Source organism: Marmota flaviventris, chromosome 17, assembly GCF_047511675.1.
Source record: "Marmota flaviventris isolate mMarFla1 chromosome 17, mMarFla1.hap1, whole genome shotgun sequence".
NCBI lineage: Eukaryota > Metazoa > Chordata > Mammalia > Rodentia > Sciuridae > Marmota > Marmota flaviventris.
Window position 1 is genome coordinate 30,300,561 of NC_092514.1, and position 14,059 is coordinate 30,314,619.

General features: G+C 48.8%; 1 pseudogene; it reads right to left on the reverse strand.

Moving 5' to 3' along the window:
* Positions 1-1,963: 1,963 nt before the first annotated feature.
* On the reverse strand, positions 1,964-2,931 carry LOC139702495 (olfactory receptor 2T3-like; annotated as a pseudogene).
* Between the last annotated feature and the right edge of the window lie 11,128 nt (positions 2,932-14,059).

Sequence of the window (14,059 nt, forward strand, 5' to 3'; positions counted from 1 at the left end):
CACGTTGTTCTCCAGAGTGGAAGCACTTGTTAAAAAACAAGAAAGGTAGCAGAATACAACAGTTACTAATAGGGCATTATGTAAAAATGTGGATGTGTAACCGATGTGATTCTGCAATCTGTATTTGGGGTAAAATTGGGAGTTCATAACCAACTTGAATCTATTGTATGAAATATGATATGTCAATAGCTTTATAATGTTTTGAACAACCAATAAAAAAAAAATTAAAAAAAAAGTATTGAAAAAAAAAAAGAAAAAGAAAACAGTAGCCAAGTAATACCCCAGAAACTTAATGGAAGGGTGACACAGGATGGACTTCCCAATGACACCAGCAACACAATAATAAGTGCAATGATACCAACCAGGCCCTGATGGTGTTAGGATGACTTAGAGTGCTGATGTTCACTTGATCAGCTTTGTTCCTTTTAAGCATTTAGTTTAATCACATCAGTCTCTACATCTAGCAACCTAACTACCTTTAGACAAGCTCCTTTTTCTTCATAGATGACCCTTTTCACCCAATTCAGGCAAATTCCCCTAATAAAACCTGCAGGAGTGATGGTCAGCTAGAAACACAGTATGGAGCTGCCACGGCTGACAGAGGCTGCTTTTCAGCTCTGGTGATGGTGCTCTGGCCCCGAAGCACCCAGCTTCCCTTCCTTGGTAGTAAATAAGGTGAGGTCAGGGTGCCACCTGGCATGACTGATGATCTCAGGACTTCTGTCACCTTCTTGCCTCTTAGTCAGAGATGATGTATGTTTTCCCACCTCTTTATGTTCCAGAAGCACTTGACACACAGGTTGTATTGGTCTTGAAAGCAACCATGATCTGGTGCTGGTAGACACATAGACATGTCCTTGGCAGCATGTTACTTGGCAGGGAGGGCACAGACTAGTCACCAGTCCAAAATCATTTTACTGGCTTCCCTAGTTTCAAAGAAAAAAGCTTGGCTTGCTAGGCTGAGGCAGAACAATCTTAGCAAGGCTCTATACAACTTTGTGAGACCCTCTCCCATAATTTAAAATAAAAAAGGGTTGGGGATGTGGTTTTGTGGTTAAGCACTCCTGGGTTCAATCCCTGGTACCAAAATAAATAGATAGATAGATAGATAGATAGATAGATAGATAAATTCAAAAGAAAATTGCTTAGAAGTATACATTTCCTAAATTCCCATCTTCCAAGACAGTTTTTGTAGTCAATTTAAATACAGTACACCACTGTCTACAGTAGTGTAAATTCCAAAGAATTATATATGAAGCCACTTTTATTTACATCCTGTAAAATTAGATGAACCTATTATCTCCCTGGACTTTAATATTAATGACTTTTTTTCAGTAGTATTAAAACCACTGGTGTTTATTCCATAAAGCTCACTTTTAAAAAGTTTGTTCTTTTTAGATATACCATGACAGTAGAGTGTATTCTGACATACCATACATACACAGAGTATAACTTATTCTAATTAGGGCCCATTCTTGTGGTTGTACATGATGTGAAGAATCAAAGCTCACTTTTAGCATTGAGAAAACTACGCTCCTCTGTACTTATTGAGGCACGGTATCAGACTGCTGGGTGCCCATGGCTGTCGCAGATCAGTGATGGCTTATAGGGTAGTCGAGAGAGAGGGAGCAGCCAATGGCCCCTCCAGGGCTCTGCAAGGTCTGAGGTCTGCACAGCGAGTCTCTGTTAGGGCTAAGGCTGGCACCTAGGTCTCACAGATATTATCCGTGAACCCAGGATGGAGGGAGGTTAGAAAAAGATGCTAGGTCAACTAAAGTGACAGTTTTAAATGGATTTCAAGAAGTAAAATACACTGAGATAAACAGGATAAATAAGCAGAGTGGAGGAGAAGCTCCAGGCAGGGGAGTGGGACTGAGGGAGGGATCCACATTGGGCCCTGGGTCCCAAGGACAATAGACAGGAGAGATCAGGAGAGGAGGAGGGACAGAGGAGAGAAGCAGGCTCACTCCCAGGCACTCCCTCTTAGGTTTCCTCTCACGACCCTTCGGCAGCACCACCTTGACTGAACCAGGCTCCTCAGAGTCAACGTGATGTCTTTGTTGTGGAGGCTGTAGATGAGGGGGTTCAGCAAGGGAGTGAGGATGGTGTAGAAGGCTGACACCATCATATCCTGCTGCGCTGTGTGATAGGAGCCGGGGAGCATGTAGGTGTAGACAGCGGCACCAAAGAAGAGCAACACCACAGTCATGTGGGAGGAGAAGTGGCCAGCGCCTACCTGCAGCCCTTGGCTGAGCTTGTCCTGCGGATGAGGAGCAGGATGAGGGTGTAGGAGCTGGAGATGACCAGGGTGGGCACGAGGAGCATGAGGATGCAGCACAGGTATAGGAGCATCTTGTAGAGGGAGACGTCAGAGCAGGAGAGCCTCAGCAGGGCAGGGGTCTCACAGAAGAAGCTCAGGATCTTCCTGGACTTGCAGAAGGGGAAGCTCATGGTGATGGGGGTAAGCAGAAAGCCATCCAGTGTTCCCAGGAACCAGCATCCAGACACCATCAGGCGGCAGACCTTGTGGTTCATCAACAGTGGGTAATGCAGAGGTCTACAGATGGCAGCATATCGGTCGTTGGCCATGGCCGACAGAAGAAAACATTCAGCTCCTGCCAGGGTCAGGTAGAAGAACATCTGGATCCCACAGCCTGTGGAGGAGATGATATGGTCTCCTGTGACCTGGCCCACCAGCATCTTGGGCACGGTCACAGAGATGTACATGAGATCCATGAGAGACAGCTGGCTGATGAAGGAGTACATGGGGGTCCAGAGGCGGGGCTCTGAGTGGATGAGAAGAATGAGGAGGGCGTTCCCAACTAGGGCCATTAAGAAAATGATGAAGGTCATAGTATAAACGAGCGTGGCATTTGGGGTGTCCCCAAAGAGCCCCACAAGGATGAAACTGGTGCCCAAGTTTGATTCCATGAAATTTCCTTCCCTGCATGCATATCTATCAGGTAGTTTCACCTAAGAAGAACAGTAAGGGCTGTGACTTTACCTCCATCACACCTGCGTGACTGTCCTAGTGAGCTTTGGGTAAGACATGTACCTTGAGCTATTTCTCCAAAAGCTATTTCTCCAGTTTAACTGGGTTAAACTGAGGTGGAATCCTAAGTTTAAATCTTAGGGAACTGAAGCTGTGTGCAGCCCCAAGTAACTGGATTAAGCAAGCTGGATTAAGCTGCTCCTGAATCTTGGGACCCGCTGGCTCATCCAGGACTCAGTGCTGGAAGTCACAGTGAGGCATCTGTCAACATTAATAATATAAATAGAGCTAAAATCATACCCCAAACCTTCTGAAAACTTGTAGTCTCCTCCAGTATTCTCTCCTCATATGTCTCCATCATGGTAGGGCAGGGAGCAGAAATGGCTGGCCACCCTCAAAATCCACATGAAGTCTAAGGGTTTTAATCCACTAACCATCCTGCAGTGACATGATATGTATAAGAAATGGCAGAAATAAAAGTTGGAGATGCCCTAAATAGTAACTATTTATTTTGAAAACGAATTAAGCACTTCTTTTTCCTTCTTGGGATGCCATTTCTCCCCTAAGATAGTGCTGGGAGCCCAACATTCCATGTGCAATGACTCCGTGAGTGAATGTAGTTGAAGGACCAGGGGAAGCAGTTGTTCTAAAACTCAGCTCTGCAGCCTCAACCTGTCCCAGGGAACCCTCTAGCCCTGCATTCCACTCGGAAAACCAGTAGAGTCCTCCCCTGGTATCCACAGCTTTGCTCAGGAACAGCTTCACCTGAGATGCACCTGCAGGTGTTCAGCTGACTGGCTGAAAACACACTGGGCATGTGGACAATTGTCCTGCACTCTGAGTTAAGGAGATGTCAGGCTGCAGACCACTGAGGGGTGGGAGTTCCATGACTGGCCAAGGCTAGTCAGCCCAGGGCTGCTGCAATCCCAGGGCAGAGCAGCACATAGAGAAAAGTCACACAGCAGCCGAGATGCAGGTACACACAAAGCAAAACACAGTGAACGGTCAGGCGGAAAAAGTGAGCGTTCAGGAAAGTTCAAGTGGGAATCATGCAGGAGACAGCAGCAAGGATCAGCATTCACAGTGTTCCCTGGTCACCTGCCCAATGCAGAGTTCAGAAAACTTGGGCAGGGCAAGCCTGTGCTTCACTCCTCAGCTCTCCAGTGAGTGAATCTACACCACAGCAGCCCAGTGAAGCTGTCCCCATCCTAAAGCCAGGCAACTGGGTACATTTAGGAGGCAAGTAGGGAGTTACATCAGCAGCTTCTTCACCTGAGGGAGCTGAGGTGAGCACCTGCTGTGTGACCTTCACCTGCTGAGCAAGCGTGGATCAGCTCCCTGGGGGAACCGAGGAACCTGCAGCCACCACTTGTCATCTATCCATCTTCCCCATGCTCGGCCTGCACTCTGACCAGGCATCCACAGTCCCAAGCTTCTCCAGAGGTTCACCTTTCTGACTTTTGTTGCTGTTGTGCTTTTGATTTGTTTTCCAGTATATTGTAACTTTCCACTCACAAGAAACATGGGAGTTGCACATATTTGCCGTTTTTGAGGTGAAGCTATAAAATACTCCATCTTGGGGGCTGGGGTTATAGTTCAGTGACAGAGTACTTGCCTAGCATATATGAGGCCCTGGGTTCAATCCCCAGCTCCACATGAAACTAAATAAACAAAATGAAGTTCTTGTGTCCATCTACAACTAAAAAATATTAAAAAGAAAAAAAACCTCCATCTTTTTCAGGAGGATATGGCATATTTTTTAAAAGCATTTTTTCCAGTTTAAAATCATGTTTTCATATTTGATATTTATGAAGCCTCACTCTATAAAATAAATCTGAATTTAAGAAAGGCAGGATCATGCAGAATATACTCAGAACATAATCAGAGTAGAAACCCAGACAGGATTAAAGGTCCTATCTTTTCTCTCCTTCTTAGTCTGTAACCGCTTCTGTGTACCACCCCAAAATTGCTTCAAGTACTCTTCAATACAATCAAGCATTCCTTTCAGTACCCTAATCAAGCAAGGGTAGGGACTCCACATGCCTTCTCCATGCCACCTGGCAGACTTGTAATCCCATAGTAGGGTCACATGAAACCCATTCACCGTTTGTAACAGTCTCCTAGTTGTGTCCAACTTCACTCCATAAGCCCCAAAGTTCAAAGGAACTTGTGCTTGACATGTTAAAATCAAAACAGCTTCCCACCATCCCTTCTAATTCTGTGTGAGTGGCCAACCACACAGACACCGGGCTGTGTGGAGGAGACCAGGGGCAGGTGTAGATTACAACTGCAAAGGGCATCGGGCTAAAGCTGCAGCCCAGCTGCCCTCCTTGCTTCTGACTGTGTAATCTCAGGGTGGGGGCTCTGAGGAAGTGCTTGGAGAAGGGCTACGGCTGCCAACGCTCCCTGCCTCTCCAGTGCTGCTCTAGGAATGTTCTATCCTCAACTTTTAGAGGAGCCACAGTCAACTCACATCCTGAGGAAAGTCCTTTCCAGGATTCTTGTGGACATTTGTCTGTTGCTCTCAGTTCCATATGGTGGCTTTAGTTGAGCACAATCTTGATGACAGCTACCAACCAGCTCTGGGGAAATTACGTGGATTCTGGTGGTGACGTCTGCACAGGGGCAAATTCTCTTGGCTCCTCTTCAGCTTTAATGTATTGAGTCACAAAGGAAGAACTGGCGTGCTAGCCTAGATCCAGTACCTCGATGGTGCTTCTAATTTAAACTGTCCTATCCATGTCCACTATCAACTGTCACTCCCCGAACTCCTGCCTCAATCCCCCTGCCTAAAACCCAAAGGTCTCTTGATCCATGACACCTCCTGATAGAATCCTCCCTTTCCGTAACTCTTGTATGTCCCTATACGTTTTTTTCATAGTTGGTTACGAATTACATATGCAATTGTATTCTTTTTCCTTCTGAACTAAAAAAAAAAAAAAAAAAATAAGCAGCCATATGTAAAAAGAAATCTGAGTGAATTCAGGAAATTCTTTCAAAAAAAATAGAACTTAGAGTTTTACTTTTTATCTACTAGATTTTAACATTTTTCATTTTAATTAGCATATTAATATATATATTTCATTAATTAGAGTACTTTATAATTTTGTAATCATCTTCAGTGAGACATCTGAGGCTCAAGGTAAACTTTAATATGATGATGTGCTTCTGCACCAGCTCCCAGCCCAAGGAGTGGGACTGAGCCTCCTTGTGGGTATTCTAAATGCTAAAGGGGGAGCCAGACAGTGGAAGTTAGAGGGGAGGGGGAGATAACGTGAGCACAGAGCAAGTGGGGGCTAGGGGGACAGGAACTGCAGGCTGCTGGGGAGGAGGCTCCCATTCGCGGTGCTGACTTGAGAGTGAAAGTAGGAGGAGCTCCCGGCTCCACCCTGCTGGTAAGACTGGGGAGGGCACAGCTTTCATGTGGTGACAGCACCTTTTCTGCCCTGAGTCTGGCAGGATGCTCCATACACCTGATGTCATGGACCATCTGCCTCCAGTCTGTAAGAGAGCCATGATTGCCTCAGTTTCCAAATGGCAAAGTGTGCTCAGGGGGTTTATGTGACTTTGCCAGTGGTACCTAAGCAACAAGGGGCAGGGCATGTACCAGAACCCAGGCCCATCTGCTCCTGGGCCCATACTCTGTGTGGTACTAGCAGCACCCTCCAGGGGAGGACACAGACAGTAGCTGCTCAAGGAGGGACTGGGACCTGTCCTGTTGCCTGTGAGGATGTTCTGCCTGGGTGTTCCAGTAAGATGACAGGTGCTGTCTACCAAGCAGTTGTCCCCAAGGGAGCACCATGAGTTAGTGGGCTCATTCAGAGACTTGGACATACCTAGATTTAAGTCAAATCTAGGAGCACACAGAAGCCTCTTTCTACAGAGCAGGGTAAAGCACAAGGCCAAGGTTGTCAAGATGAAAACCAAAGCCTCGACCAAGTCCAGGGCTGAGCTGAGCCAGGTCAAGACAAAACCAAATGCCAAGATAAAGGCCAGGGCAACCCTGTCCTAGACACACCTGAGCCAAGCTCAGCTGACATTGGATAGGCAGCAGGACCAGGTGTGCTGAGGCAGGGCCAGGTGTGGTGGTGCCGGGTACTTGCTCCCTCCACAGGCAGGTCTGGGATCATCCTGGGCCTGATGTTGGCTCTTGGCACATCAGTGTGTGGATCTTTAAAAAAATATATATGTATTTGTTGATGTGTGGTACCTGGTAGGGAATCCAGGGGCACTCTGCCAGACTTTTTTTCTTTTTAATTTCAACACAGGGTCTCACAAAGTCATCCAGGAAAGCTTCAAACATGTGATCCTCCTGCCTCAGCCTCCTGGTACCTGGCATTAAGGCATGGCCACTGCACCAGGCTCTATGGATGTTTTGACCCGGTGACCACACTCAATGGAAGACTTGTGCACACTGCAGTGTGAGTTCCCACGTCTCTTCTGGAGTGACCTTCTGGCAGATTCTGGGAGTCTCCTGAGTTTCTAGAGGACAGTCAAGGATGGGGTAATTCTAATCTTTGGCAGGGAATGTGGCTGCAGAATATGCCCCTGACTAGGGCTGATATGATGGGCCCAGTCCATGAATGAAAGGGACAGATTGACAGGGACCTTAACTAAAAAAATCTGACTCACATGGTTTGAGGAATGACACAGATCTGAAAAGTGCAACTTGCTGCCCCTACAGGGAAGAATAGGTTGTAGGGAAAGGTAAATAAAAACATATGCCATCCCCGCAATGCAAAGGCAGTGTTGGCACTTTGGAAAATCCAGACTACAGATGTCCACTGCCATCTGCGACAATGGCCTTGCTCAGCCCTGCCGAGTAGTAAAGGGAAGGCCTCGTCCAGCCCTGGTCAGAGGTGGAGTGGAGGCATCTGCTAAGTACCTTCCAAGTCAGCTTCAGGAGCAGAATGTGTAAGGCCTCCATCTTCCTGCTCACAGACCGCAGAGATGCCCGCCTGGCGCTGGGGCTGAGGTCTCCTGTGTGTCTCCATGCAGGCCACAGCTTCCTCCGGCTCTCACCTTCTCCACCTTCCCCAAGGTTTCCACAGTGACGTGTGCTGTTTTGTAACACAATAAAGATAGAATTTAATTGCAGATAGAATATTTTCCCAAAGACCCTGAGTGTGAGTTAGCAGCCAGGGTCACCTGGTCACGGTTGTGATGCCTCATTGACCCCACACCTGCGGCCTCCAGGAACCTGCCCCTGATCTCAAGACAGTCTCCCAACAAGAACTGCAGGATCCACACTTTTGATGGGGGGAGGATGAGGCAGAGGAGATGTGGGATCCCTTAGCTCTACCATTGGAGGAAGGGTCTGGATTTTGGGACCATACTTGGGTGCATGTACCCCAAGGGTAAATTAGGAGAGGTTCAGGGCTCAGATAGCAAAGTTCTTCATGCATGCAGCATCGGGAGGGTGGGGAATAAGGTAGATCCCTGTTTTGAGCCCCACATCCTCACAGATGTCCCCAGTGACCATGGTGGCCAGCCCCAGAGCTCTAGAGAGAAGTGGAGGCCTATAAGGTGAAAGGGGGTCCTGGTAACTTGGACAGGACAGTGACTGCATCCAGGGAACCTGGAATCTGGGGCTGGGCAGGGGGGCAGATGCTGACCAGGGCCCCTTCTCCACTGCAAGCCCTCCTGGTGCTGCTCTTGATGGACCCCAAGCAAGTTCTTCATGACTCCAGGTAAAAGCTTAGCCTGGGAACCACTCTTTTTAAGCCTGTTTTGTTGCTCAAATTTGGCGCAGAAAGGGTCTTTTGACACTGCCTCTTAACAGTCTGTCACTTCTCCTCTGATGAGCGACCATATCAGACCAAAGGACAGGAAAAGTCTGATCCAGTGACATGGGCCCAGACTACTTCATGGACAATCAGAAAACGTTATTCCGAGACAGGGGAATTGTCAAAATGAAGATGGGCGGGTGCCAACCCTACCCAAAGCAGGCATTGCCAAGGCTTCAGAGCAGGTTTCCCAAGTTTTCCACTAGGTGGAAGCAGTGAGCATCTTTGCAAGTTGGCTCTTTTCACTCACAAGCTCAGGGTGCCCTTGAGGGGATCTCAATAAAGGGCCAGATGACAGGGAGCCCCACATCCCTCAAGACTGCAGGATGGACAAGATGGAGAGACTGAGACAAGGCCAATAAAAATCAGAAAATTTCAAAGAAATTCCACATTGCCCTTTTCTCAATCCCTGCCATTTCCTACCAACATCCCAGCTCCCTGAAGTCAACTGTCCCATGCCCAGGATGGAAGCTTTGGCCATATCAAGGCCCTGGCCCAGGAAGGAATGTAGGGCTGGAGGGAACTGATCATGTCCCCAGCAGGGTCCCCTGGGCCTACACAACTGCATCTCCCAGCTTTGTTCCTATTGATGGCAGTGCTTCTGTAGGACAGAAGAGGAAGATCAGATTCTCCCTCTGTCTCCTGTCTTCCTTCCTGCAGATGGAAGGACAGGCAGAGGCAGATCAGCTTCTTTCTCTGTTTTGGCCAAATTGTGATTCAATTCATTTTTCTGTTTGATATTGTCTTCTCTGACACTGGTGAACGCCCCAATCAGTCAGCAGGGACTTCAGATTCTTGGGTCCAGAAGTAAAAAAGTTCCTCCCCAGTGCCTGCTCCCCTTCTAGGGCTCCCAAGGGTCCCCAGTCTACAGACCCTGGGCCCCTCACTGAGGTGCTGTCCATGTCCCCTGCACAGCAGGTGTGGCTATGTGCAGCCTGGGCCTGCGATGTCCCAGCTTCCAGGGTCTTCTTAGTTCCCTCCTGAACTCCCTACCTTTCATCCCTTCTCCCCCTATAACAGGCCCCCAAATCATGTCCCCCTAAGGACATGGATCCCCCACCTCCCCAGACCACCCCAAGCAGCTCCTGGGCTTTGGGGCAGGTCGCTGAGGCACAGTTAGAGTTGGAGAGAGAGTCCAGAGAGGAGGGCCTCTGAGTTCACCCTGGAGGCCTACCCTATGGTTAATATTCCCCTCTCCAGTTCTGCATTCCAGGGGGAGACATGAACATTGGAGAAATGTGAAGAACACCAGGCAAAGTCCTTGGGTAGGAAGTCCCTGGAATCTGGACCAGCAGAAGGAAAGGCCACTTGGATGATGGGTGGAGGGAGCCCACAGCTCTAGAGCATGGGGATACTGAGTTGTGTGGTGTGGCTTCGGTCCTGTGGGTGCCCAGGGGTGTCCTTGGCTGACAGGTAGCATGAGAGCTGCCTGTGTATCACCAGAAGCAGCTGGGATGGGAGGGGCTCAGCAGGGCCCAGGAGGGTGAGCCCCAGAGGCGCATGAGCCCCTTCTCTAGGACCCAAGGCCCCCTATGGCCACACCACATGGCCCCGGAACCTGATGTGCAGCCGCAGGACACAGAGACACACATGCACAGACCTTTCCAAACATTAATCATATAGTGAGCCAAAAAAAGCTTTAATAATGTTCAAAGAATGGTGTAGGTGTGTAGTATAATGTTTATGTATGTGGTGTGTGTGCAGTGTGTGTGTGTGGTGTGCATGTCGTGTGTGTGCTGTGTTTGTGTGTGGATAGTTGGGTGCTGTGCATGTTGTGTGTTGTTTGTATAGCACAGCTTGGACAGGATGGTGTGCTTTGTGGCATGTGAGTTGTAGTACTGTATGTTGAGTGGGTGTATGTGACGTGTGTGTCTTGGGTTGTGTGATGTGTAAGGAGGTGTGTGTTTGCCTGATGTGTGTCTCTGTGTTTTGTTCATCAATTCCAGGGAGATTATGCCTTTGCAGAGCCAGAATCTCAGGATCAAGGTGAACAGAGCTGGTGCCACCCATCCTGCTGATGAATAGCAGTTATGGTGATAGCAGTGATCCTGTGTCCATAGGACATCACGTGGCAGACAAGAAATGCCCCTGAGACTGACATATAAGGCAAGGCCCAAGTGTCCATCACAGGATTCCATGGCAGTCGGTTGGTGGGGCCAGTGCCCAGCAAGAGTGTGGCTTCCAGTGGCCTCATGGAGAACTTTGCCAATTTCCTCTTGGTTCTTGTCTCCTGAATTTTGAAGAATAAGGTCAACAGACAATCATAAAAGGGAAGAGTAAAAGGATCAGGATTTACTTAAGGGATAAGGGACAGATCCCGCTGTGTGGGAGGAGGCCTGATAGCAGAAAAACCCATTTTGGTGTGCCAACTTAGGAGTTTATACATGGTTCTGGGTAGAGCATGGAGCAAAAGCTATGTTAAACACTCAGAATCAAAGCCACTGTCTTCCTTTCCATCCAGGTTTCCCTCCACATGTCCTCCTATAACTTCCATCTGGGTTTACCCCCACCTTATGGTTTTCCATCTCTGGGATAAAGGAGTTGGCTGGACTGTTCCATAGGACAGTCCAGCCCACAGGGGAGCCTCAGGTCTTTTACATTTGAATTAGGCCTTGATGGTGATCATTAATGCCTACCCTTAGCCTCCAGGTGTGCTTACTGTGACTGAAGAAGACTAATAGCGATATTCTTACACAGTGTTACCACTGTTCATTTGCTTGCTTAGAACTCTTTAAAGGAAAAGAAGATTTGTCCATATGGGTTCTTCCCATTGTTCTTACTTGTACCCTCCCTTCACATCCTTCAGAGGAGTCCGGGATGTAATCTACATGATTGGCTAATTTTAGAATTAGGGTGGGCAAAAGGAAAGGGCTGTGATTGGATCCAATAAAGGCTGAATACCAGACTGTGAAAAAGAGCCACTAGACTTTCTATTTCTCACACTCAGGGCATCTTCCTGTGGATCACCCTGCCTCATCCTCCTGGGGCTGGGGCCAGAGGCTGCCCAGACCCCTGTTACAGAAGGTTTAAAGCGTCTTTCAATGTGGACTCCCACAGTGACCCTGGGGAGATGGAAGGCAGAGCTCTAACCAAGAGGAAGCTGCCAGGTAGGGCCACAGGGGGTGTCCCTGGGGCTGGGTGATGGCCCTCTGGAGCTATGGGGGTTGACAATGGCTCACAGGTAGGGGTAGCTAGGTTTTTCCTGCTCTCTGTTGATTGGTTAATTTGAACAATTTGGGTGGACAAAGAAGCATAGTTGTCCAGCCCCTAGTTGTCCTACACTGGGCCCTGGGGCTATTAGGGCAGAGCTTCCTGTTAGCAGGAGGAGGGAAGTGGTTGGGGACTGGACTTAACTGCTGCTCAAGGACCACACTGGCCAGCTCCAGCTGGAGTCTCAAGATTAGATGGAGACAACGCATAAAAATAATAAAAACCCAGCTCTGTCTCCCTACTCAGGCCAGCGTGCTGAGTGCATGGTGAGGGTCGGGCAGCTGACATTCAGATGCACCTGCAGCCAGTGGGGCAAGAGTCTGAGCTGGAAAGGCTCCAGGTTCCGTCAGTCACAGTGTCTCCACCCCATGTTCCAGTCTCCCTGCAGTGCCTGCCTTGCAGCTGCATTGGGCCTTCAGGTTAGTGAGCCCCTTGCTGGAAATACCCTGTGCTGCAAGAAATCAGGCACTGCTCAAGTTACTCAGCAAGGCAAACATTACTTCTGCAGAAGGATGTGCTCTGGAACAGTTCAGTGAGAAAGCACCCTGGGTGAGTAGGCTGCTTCTTTTTATCCCTAAGGCAGCACTGCCCCTTGCTCTGATAAGAAGCACTCAGGGCCTACCATCTATGTGATTGGCTCACTTTAAAACTGTGGGAAAAGGGAAGGGCTGTAGTTAAAATGGCTGCAACTGGCTCTTACACCAGGCTAGCTAAACACTCAATTCTGAAAATGGACCACAGGACTTTGTGGTTCTCACACCTTCACACCCATCCTCCCTGCCTGTCAGCCCCTGCACAGTCTCACTGTGCCTTTGAAGGGTAGTGCTACTTAGCGAGCACTGGCCACTGGCTGAGTGACTGTCCTCGCAGGCATTACCCCCCACTTTCCAAGTTTCTGAACTTCTGCTTGAGCAAAGGTGATCCCCTTTGGGACACTTGCTGGGGTCACTGCCAATGTTACCATAGCAACCACCAGCGCCTCCTGGCGGGACAGTCCCTATTCCTGTAGCTGATGCAGTCTCCCTGGCCAGGCATGGGGGCTGGCAAACTCAAACCCCATTTACCACCCACAGTTGGCCCTGGATGAGGCCGGTTCCTGGATGGAAATGGGCTGGCTGGGTGTGCCACAGACTTGGAGAGCGTCCGCCTTACAGGGGTGTCCAACCATTGAGTCGCATCCCCAGCCTTTTTTATTTTGAGAGAGGGTCTCGATTGGTTGCACAGGCTGGCCAGAACTTGAGATCTTCCTACCTTGGCCTCCCTGGTGGCTGGGATCAGAAGCATGGCCAGAAGGAAGAGGCTCAAGAGCAGAGGCATTCCCTCAAGCTAGCTCCCTGCTGGTCAGGGTCCGAAGCCTGGGGGAGGGAGCTGCAAGCCGCCCTGTCTTCATCCCTTGTGGGTGACGCCGGGGCCGGACCTTTTGCACCCCAGTCTCATTGTGAAGCCTGAGCGGGCGCCATAGTAGACAGCAGCCCTCCGCGGCGTCCAGAGGGGAGCAGGGAGGTGGGTCGCCGCGTGCCCGTTGCCTAGCGCCCCCTAAAGGTTTCGAAGGAAACCTCGCGCGCGCCCCCAACCGTCGAGAAGGAAACCTCGCAGGCCAGAGGACAGACGGTTCAGGAAGGGCCAGGTGGGCGACGCCAAGGCAAGTTGTGGGTTTATCTTTACTACTATTTATTTATTTATTATTAAGTTGAAATGGAAAATAAGAGAATTTTAAGAGAACTCATGTTTTTTTATTTTAAAAATATAATTTTTATTTTTTTCTGATTAGTTATGCATGACAGTAGAATGTACTTTGATATATCATACATAAATGGAGTCTGATTTCACATTCTTCTGTTTGCACATGATGTAGAATCCCACAGGTATTATAGTCATATGTGTACATAGGGTAATAATGTTGATTCATTCTATTGTCCTTCCTACCCCCAGACCCCTGCCCTTCTGTCATTTTTGACAAACCCTTACACTACTGGTCAGGACAAGATGCTGAGGATTCTTTAAAAAGCCATCAGTTGTTGAGTGGCACTGGCCTGTATCCCGGTGCCTTGGATGGCTGAGGAGGAGGATC